Consider the following 9,633-nt stretch of genomic DNA (forward strand, 5'->3'; position numbering starts at 1 on the left):
AGGAATTTATTGCTAGATCATATAATTGCTTAGCTGACCTGTATTAGAAAAGTAATTGTTATGACTTAAGGTATAATCAAAACAATAATAAGAACGAAGTGACAGGCAATTTTCACCTATTTTTAGCAAGTGCTGGGTGGAGTTTTTGTCTGATCAACAGTGTGCACTGTCCTTGTCAAAACCTCCCTTTCTTTCTGTGCTCTTGCTCTGAAATAACTACTGATCTTACAGATAAAATTATACCAGAAACTAAGGGCAAAATCCTATCCCACAGGAAAAAGGGTGTAAGGTCAGGAAAGGGGAGCAGGGAGGGATGACAGTTTTTGTCACCTGTCTCTAGTTGGTCTCAGCTGCTCCCAGTTAATGCATGCTGCTCACTGCAGCTTATTTACTACCAGTCTGGGGAACAACTCCTAGCCAGAAGTCTATGGACCTTGAGAACAAAATGGAGTGTTCCCTTTTCCTATTACTCTCTTGAGCATGTGGTAGAAATTCTGCCCTGCTATCTGCATGTAAGGAGATTGGAGAGTCACCGAACTCCCCTCCCAATACATTTGGCAGAGCTTACGAAGGGACTTTACTTATGTAAATTATTGTCAGAATGAATTTAACCAGCTCTCATATATATCAAGGCCAGAAGGGACCATAATAATCATCTAGTCTGACTTTCTCCACCACACATTACTTTCATCCAGTAATTTCGGCATCAACTCCAATATCTTCTGGTAGAACTTTTAATATATTTTTTAGAAAGAGATTTGAACTTGATTTAAAGTACCTTGACTTCTTCTTTCAGGATTTACAGGAAAGAGAGTCTCTGTTCTAATCAGCAAAAGTCACAAATGTTTTTGGAAAAAATAGCAATTTCTTTCAAGAGTTTGAAGGATCTGGAAAACTTTTTTTGCTTCTACAAGTGCTTCTTTCAGGTTAGAATTGAGGCATATTTATGTGACAGTGCAGGCACACTTGCATCACCTTTGCTACTGCAGATACAGCCTGCATATGTTCTATGGTTAAAAGAAAGTTGTCAATATAACATCTCTTACAAATACTAAATACAGAGAGAGTGAATTTTAGGCAAAGGATAAAAATAGCATTGAACTTTACTAAGTAAGAACAGAACACTCTCGTCAGCTACTTTGCAGCTGTCTCTTCAAACTGAGATGGATATGAGTAATAAAATAAGATCCTAGCTCACATGTGGATTTCTCCTCTTTCCCACAGTTCAAGAGGTTTTTTTTAGATTTTAAATTCCAGATCAGCCCCTATCTCTACCTATTTAGTACTGTATAACCCAAGAGTAGATAAACAAGGTGTAGAAGCCATTATCTCCCATTCAACCTCCGATGCAAAATTGGTTCTGGAAGGTGAAATCATTTAAGTACATCTACATAATATACCATTTTAGTAATGGAAATAATATAGAACGCAGCACTTAAACTGGTGTATAAACTCCAAAGTCTTCCACTGGATCAAAAACAGCTCTCATCACCTTTAATGGTGGTTTCCCAAAAGATCACTGTCCTGAGACTTCAATATACAAATAGAGAATGCTCCCAATATCTGCTATGGACTTCTCTGGCCCCATCTATGCAACTGAATACACATTGGCTCTCAGCTTCGCTGTGGGATAGACCACAGCCTTCTTAAAGCAGAGCTCAAAGCCCCAATATTCTCATGTACACACTGTCTAAGCAAAGTGATCAAATTAGTTTAGCCCAAGAACCTTCTGATCCTATTGCATTTACAGAAAATGCAAGAAGGGAGAAGAATTATTCAGCTGCCAGTACAAGACATTGACTTGATGCAACACTGAAGCCCTGCTGCTCACCGAAAGCATTGACACAGTAGCAGTATGATGGCCCCTTCCTTGGTACTACCTCACCTCAGTAGTTCACCAAAGTACATAAGTGTGAAAGCAGATCAGAACACCTTTGGTGCAAAGTCCAACAACATTTCCACACCTATCATTACAATTAAAGCAGCTAAAAAATCTTATCCCCAACTGACCTTGAAAAATAATAATGGGCTGCCTTGGAATGCTACTTCCTACTTGATCAGAAAAATATCCTCTTACTTCGCTGATAAGTCAATAGAATCAGGATCTCTTTAAAACCAAAAAAACAGAACTTGAACCAAAGAGCTGTCCTCCTTGGACTGTTCGGATTAATCATGCTCTCACAAGCACTGAATGCTTTGAGGAACATTGAGTTCTGCCCCTCATAGGTGGTAAAAGTTATGGCAGATCATCGGGGCCTTTGTGGTAAGAGAAATGCCTCTTTCATAAAAAGCAGACTAGCAGACACTCTGAAGTATGAAATAGTCCAGCTGATTCCAAAGAAATTTACACTTAACACCAATGACCTCACAAAGTAGCATGTGGTTTCCAGCCCGCCTTTGCTATACCAGATCACTAGAATGGTGATAACTGTAAACAGAGAGAACTATTGTAGCCTCTCTTGGTGTAGTTATTGTGGGAAGGTGTTAGAGCTGAATATATTCAGGCTAGGGCTTAGGCTGATAGAACTGGTGAGAGATGAGGGTGAGAAAAAAAGAGAGAAGGGATGGAAAGAGAACAGCTGGGAGGAGGCAGGTATAGGGAAAACTGGATTTGAGGAGAGGCAGAAAGATTAGATTAAATGATTGGGAATCTTGATGAATAGATGCAGTAATTTGATACTCCAGTGACTGGTGACTTAGAATTCCTAAAATAGACACATCTTCAAAGTTATGGAATTGCACTCCAAGGGCTAACTTGCCATGTTGACAGCTCTACAGCATGCAAGGGGCACTAGTGCTTTCAGTACATTAAATGCAGGGAGGAGACTGTTCTCCCACACTTTTTTTAGTGGAGTTATATTGGATGAAAGTTTTCACTCTTGTTATACTGTTTTCTTTGCTTGCTCAAGATTTTCACTCAAAATACAATAACTAGTGCCTGTGGTGTAAACATTACAAATTAATTAAATCTGCTCAACAAGATGAATCTGGAAAGAGAGATGTAATTCCTCAGACAGTGTAGTAGACATTTTACTATCAGCATTTGTACAGAGTAGCATATCTGCTCTTCTGCATCTCTTCTGGCCACATATTTTGCCCTGTAAGAGAGAGTGATCTGTATTAAAAAGCACAGTCATTTTTTGGTCAGCAACACAGACATTCAATCTCATAGTATTTCTAGAGCTCTGCCAACATAAAAACATTCATTCTTACAACATGAAATGTGTGCAAATATAAAAACTTAATACTGGGTAAAAGAACTATATATTGAGATATATCTACCACTGATAGCCCAAGAACACTAATAATGTCCACACTGTATTGTATTGCTACCCAGGAAAAGGTAGCACAATATTAGTAAAAAATATTTATCTTGGGAAAAAAGCAGATGCTTGACTGCATTTGTCAAATAACCTTAGTCCCAGATTTGGACCTTAGCGTCCAAAATATGGGGGTTAGCATGAAAACCTCCAAGCTTAGTTACCAGCTTGGACCTGGTACTTGCTGCCACCACCCAAAAAATTAGAGTGTTTTGGGGCACTCTGGTCCCCCTGAAAAACCTTCCCTGGGGACCCCAAGACCCAAATCCCTTGAGTCTCACAACAAAGGGAAATAATCCTTTTTCCCTTCCCCCCTCCAGGTGCTCCTGGAGAGATACACAGACACAAGCTCTGTGAATCTAAACAGAGGGACTCCCCCCTCCCCGTTTTCCAGTCCTGGAGAACAGAATTACCGAGAGTTAATCTCTCTTTCCCCCCTCACCCAGAGGGTATGCAAAGTCAGGCGAATAAATCTAACACACACAGATCTCCCTCTGACTTCTTCCTCCCACCAATTCCCTGGTGAGTACAGACTCAATTTCCCTGAAGTTTCCCAGTAAAGAAAAACTCCAACAGGTCTCAAAAAGAAAGCTTTATATAAAAAGAAAGAAAAATACATAAAAATGGTCTCTCTGTATTAAGGTGACAAATACAGGGTCAATTGCTTAAAAGAATATTGAATAAACAGCCTTATTCAAAAAGAATACAAATCAAAGCACTCCAGCAACTATAGACATGTAAATACCAAAGAAAATAAATCATATAACTCACTATTTGATCTCTTTGTCCTTACAACTTGGAAACAGAAGATTAGAAAACAGAAATCACTTCTCAAAGCTGAGAGAAAAGCAGGCAGACAGACAAAGACTCAGACACAAACTTCCCTCCACCCAGAGTTGAAAAAAAATCTTGTTTCCTGATTGGTCCTCTGGTCAGGTGCTTCAGGTGAAAGAGACATTAACCCTTAGCTATCTGTTTATGACAGCATTACATTATCTATAGTGAGCTATTAAATCTTGGGGAAAAATCCCTACCATGTTAAACTAGTTGTGTTTATTTTGTCCCATTCCATGCCCCCCACTCTGGAACCTACTCCCAAACATAAAAATCTCCAAATTTGATAAATCCAGTGGGAGATGACTAATTAAATGCTAGAAAAGTTTAATGAAACATCAGCAATAATTTTCATGTTTGGTAATACCATAATTTACAAGTTGTTAGCCCTTTCCATCTGTGGATCTCAAAGTGTTTACAAGAATAAGTGAATTAAGTTTTGCTACACCTCTGAGAGACAGAATGAAGTATTTCACATCCTCATTTTTCATAATCTGGCCCTAGGCAGTTTTCCTAAGAATACTCAGGGAGTCTAAGGCCAAGACAGGAAAGGAAGCTGTAACTCCTGACTTCCAGGTCTGTGCTTTAGCCTCAAGACCAACCTTCCCCTTTACAAGCCAAATACTTGGGTTCAGCTTTAGCTTAAGTACTATATGGCCTTGAAATTTCTCCAGCCTTTTTGCTTTAAATAGGTGCCTGCTTTAGCATTTTGTCTTCATCTTTCCCACTACATATAAAAAAATCCTAAACACTTGGATTTTTTTTTTTTAGCCAGAGTAAATAACTGTTCACATGTAATCAGCCAGGTAAGTCTGGTTAGTATAGGCAGATGAGTTTGAAGCAAAACAAGAAGTGACCCGAAACTTAATTTTAGCCATTTAACTGAATTGGACCAGAATCTTCTGAAAGTCGTGATCATGTGGGTAAACCAGCTCTCCACTTCCCCCAGTTATACCCTTGGTTGGTTGTCTGAATCTTTCCCTCCAGACTTTGCAATCCTTGTGTTTCACCGGTAAAGTCTTCTACAGGATATTGTGCATCTTGCGTCAGGTTATGGAAGGTTTGTTTAGTCTTTTCTGATGGTTTGAAATGCTACACCTTTAAATTTCCCAACACTAAATTTTTGTTTAACTGTTCCATTTTTCTGCCCTTGTTTCTATTCTGTATTGCAGGTGTTTTTTTAATCTACTGAAGTACCTCAGAGTTTATCAGGTATAACATAACATTTAGACAACATGTCATACACAGGAAAGGTTAAGAAGACTCTCTGAAATAATTTATAATCTGCATCTAGGCAGGTGCTGTCAAAAATCAGTAGCTCATCGCAGTTACCTGTCATGAAAAAAGTTGCAAAAATAAGAGGCTTAAACTAAGTAGTTAGATCTTTGGTTGATAAAGGCTTACACCAAATGTTACAGGATTTAGATTTCTCTGGACATATGAAAACATACTTTTTGGTTAATATTATTATTAATAGGTCAGTTGTGCATAGAGGTCCCAGCTGATATTGGGGCCCCTTGTGTTAGAACATAGCAGGAGATACTCTCTGCTTGAAAGAACTACCAATCTAGATAGGCCAGATAGACAAAAGGTGGGAAAGGCAGTATTTTTACTCCTTTTTTTTCTCAGATGGGGAACTGAAGCACAAACAGATTAAAGGATTTTCCCAAGATCACACAGGACACCTGTGACAGAGCTGGGAATGGAATCACCCAGATCTCCTGAGTCCCAATGTAATGCCTTACATACATTGTTTAACTTTTTGTAGTGTGACCGATCATTTGCTTATTGCACCATTGACTACCTGCCACCCTATCCTGAGTTTCTGAAAATAACAATTCAGTGAAAAAGAAAAAAAAGGCAAGTTGGTGAATAGTGTGGAATAAGAAGTGTATAAATCTTCATACTTCAAAAATAGCCTTTGGAATTATCCTAAGAAAAGGAAAATAATGAACTATACAACCAGGCCAGTTTTTATCTGTCTGAGTATTTCAGAATAAAGATAATCTTGCTTCATTAGAAGCCAGTGGAAACATAGACTTCTCATGTTTCTGTTTTCCTTCTGACCCCAGCTTTTAGCTCTATTGTCGACTCCCCTTTGAAATGACATCTCACTTCCCCGGGCCACATAGGTTTGGATAATACATCTGCAGCAGCCTTAACATGGCACACTTTATTTTTAATAGTCCTCTCAGTTAATTATTAAAATACATCACTGTGCAATTAAGCTGGTTTTGTACATCTGAAGAAATATGTGGTTGCTAGAGAGTGCCTTTTATATGGAAACAGCCAAGAGTCACCTCAACTGTTAGTCAGTTCTTACAAAAAGTAAATACATGCCATTCAGAACATCAAGTCAGATTCTCACATAATGTGCAGCAGTTATTACCACATCTACAAAATCTGGTGTATCGGGTGTTCCCACTATTTTCATTATACCTCTCTGAGGAATTCACCTTTTGGCTATTTTTAAGAGGTGCACTAGTTCATATATACTGAGTGCATAAGATAAAGCAGGGGTGGGCAAACTTTTTGGCCTGAGGGCCACATCTGGGTGGGGAAGTTGCATGCAGGGCCATGAATGTAGGGTTGGGGTGTGGGAGGGAGTACAGAGTGTGGGAGGGGGTGTGGTGTGCAGGAAGGTGCTCAGGGCAAGGGGTTGGGGTGCAGGAAGGGTGTGGCGGGGCTCAGGACAGAGGGTTGGAATGTAGGAGGGGTTCAAGGTGTGGGCTCCGGCCTGGCACCACTTACCTTGAGTGGCCCAGGGGTGGCAGCAGTGCACAGTGGGGCTAAGACAGGCTCCCTGCCTGCTCTGGCCCCATGCTGCTCCCGGAAGCAGCCAGAACCACATGCCTGCAGCCTCTGAGGGAGGGGGAGGGAAGAGGGCTTCGCGCACTACCCTTGCCTGTGGATACCTCCCGTGAAGCTCCCATTGGCTGAAGTTCCCCGTTCCCAGCCAATGGGAGCTGCAAGAGGTGGTACCTGCAGGGGAGGGCAGCATGCAGAGAACCTCTCCCCCTCCCCCTTCCCTCCAGAGGCCACAGGGATGTGGTGCTGGCTGCTTCTGGGAGTGGCGTGAGGCCAGGGCAGGCAGGGAGCCTGCCTTAGCCCTGCAGCACCATGGGAATGGCAATCCCATGGGCTGGATCCAAAGTCCTTATGGGCTGGATCTGGCCCATGGGCCATGGTTTGCCCACCCCAAGCTAAAGCAAGGTACCTGTTATTTGCAGATAAAAAAGGTTATAAAAATAATAGTAACCACCAAATTTATTTGACATGTAACATATATTACAGACTCATTTATTGGTTACTGTCACTTTTAAGGCTATTGATATCTGATAGGGAGGTATTAATAATAATAATAATAATAATAATAGGCTCATATAAGGCTCACTCAAAGTCCATTGAAGACAGAGGTAGTCTTTCCATTAGCTTCAAGGATGTTGTGCATCAGGCTCATATGGTTCTTTTCATCCATACATCTCAAAGTGCTTTACAAAGAAGTGTAGGTATTGTTATCCCTATGTGATAAAAGGGGAATCAAAGTCACCGAGAGGTGAAGGAGATTTTCCAAGATGATTTTACAGTGCATGGCTCAATTTGTTTGTAACTAGAAATCCTATAAATGAATTAATGTCAACCATATTTGTTAATTTTTGTGCTAAGAAGGAAGACTCTTTCTGTTTAGAAATGTTTGTATTAACGTTCCATATTTTACAAACACATGACTGCAATTGATGTTACATATTGATAATGTCATGAGTGTAAGGTAAATAAAAGTGTCCTGGCTTTTTAATGTCTGTTTTATATAGCGGGACCTAACAAACACAGAGAGTGTAAAATACACTGAATATTGTTAAAAAGCTCCTTCTATGGCTCTTTAAATAAAAAGTTAGTCAAAGTTAAAATGACATAGCCATAGGTAAAAATCTCTGAAAAATTCTGCCTGCACCTTGTCTAATGTTGTGTTACATGGAGAATTTAAAGTGTGTATAGTAAAAGTCATAAATTTTAGAGGAGTTTCTTTAAGTCTTCATTTTAAGCAGTTCAGTCTTTTTATCCTTTCAAGTTATGATCATCAGGATTTAGCCTGACTTTTAATTCATGACTTAAAAAGAGCTGGAAGGTATGAAGTATTTGTAGTTGCAGACATGTTCTGTATAGTGCAAGGAATTAGAGGAAGGGATTCTGTTTGGCTGGAATTATACACAGGCTACTGCTATGTGGTTGGTACTCTATAGTATTCAGCAGGAAACTCCTCCAGATCAAGGAATTATTCTTGTTGACATTTAAAGGAGCCTAGTGCACTTTCAATAAGCATTAAATTAGACTGCTTCTGTGGTTCCTCATCATCCTTCCAGTTCAGCTGCTGTCATCTGTGCCATTTTTGCCTAAATTAACCTCAGTATTTGTGTTATTACTTAAACTTCCCTGTACTTGTTAAATGAATTATATACTATATTGTAATTACTGACGTAACCATAGTTAGATATCTAAGACAATTGATATCTTTATAAAGGTGACCATTGTTTGGGCTTGGACTAGGATTAGCAATTTTAGACTATGAGTAAAAAAATTCTCTCTTTACATTCACAGATGAAAATCTTGCCATTGATACTCCAAATTGATGCCTCCATTTGTTCTGTGGTACAATATACATGTTGGTTTGTATATGGCAGCATTATATGCACTCAAATGATTCTTAGAGTGACTTCCAGCTAGGGGAAATGTACCATAGGTTCTATTGTCAAGTGCTGTTGCATAGGGGACACTTTTAATTGCTAAGCTTCGAAGGCCAGGAATGCATCTGCAAACTTTGTAGTTTCCTATATTTATGTCAGCCGCAAAGATCTGTGGGTGTTTGTGTGGTCATACTATAGTGGAGTGCTGAAAATTTGCCCAATAATATCTAACTATGATGGGCAGGCTCAGTAAAAAAGTATAGTTAACATAGATTTTATACTGTTATCAGGTAGCAGAAAGATTTTTGGAGTCTTTCTGCTGTAGGGTCTTGAAGTACTTCATGCAAAATCAGACCTGATTTTCAGAGTCAACTGTCACCAGCAAGTTCAAAGCCTGATCCAATTTCATAAAATTAACTGGAAAGATTCCCACTTGGCTACAGTGACTTTTGGATCAGGTTTTCAATGCTGGTATTTGAGAGGTCAGAGAAACAATGAAAAGTTTATGGTCATGTGTGGAATAATGAGATGACATGGGTTATTGAGGATCAAGGAGAAGAAACCAACACATAGACTTGTTAGGGAATAGTAGATTGAATGATTTCTGCTAACAATTGTCTTAAAAAAAAATTCTGTCCATACCAGATATTGAAACTGAACCAGCACTATGCTAGCTACCAGTGCTAACTAAGATGGTGTAAGAAGAACAGGAGTACTTGTGGCACCTTAGAGACTAACAAATTTATTTCAGCATGAGCTTTTGTGTAGTATGCTATGCTTTTATTAGCTGCTAATAG

At 39.4% G+C, this 9,633-nt stretch overlaps 1 long non-coding RNA gene across 1 annotated transcript; it reads right to left on the reverse strand.

Annotated features, from left to right (window-relative positions):
• Nucleotides 1–2,982: 2,982 nt before the first annotated feature.
• LOC115653806 lies at nucleotides 2,983–4,128 on the reverse strand. The gene is made up of 2 exons (XR_004001011.1): nucleotides 4,092–4,128; nucleotides 2,983–3,098 (listed from the first exon to the last, which is right to left on the reverse strand). It is a non-coding gene; the product is annotated as an uncharacterized LOC115653806 (long non-coding RNA).
• Nucleotides 4,129–9,633: the final 5,505 nt, after the last annotated feature.

The sequence above is a fragment of the Gopherus evgoodei genome, chromosome 6, assembly GCF_007399415.2.
Source record: "Gopherus evgoodei ecotype Sinaloan lineage chromosome 6, rGopEvg1_v1.p, whole genome shotgun sequence".
Lineage (NCBI taxonomy): Eukaryota > Metazoa > Chordata > Testudines > Testudinidae > Gopherus > Gopherus evgoodei.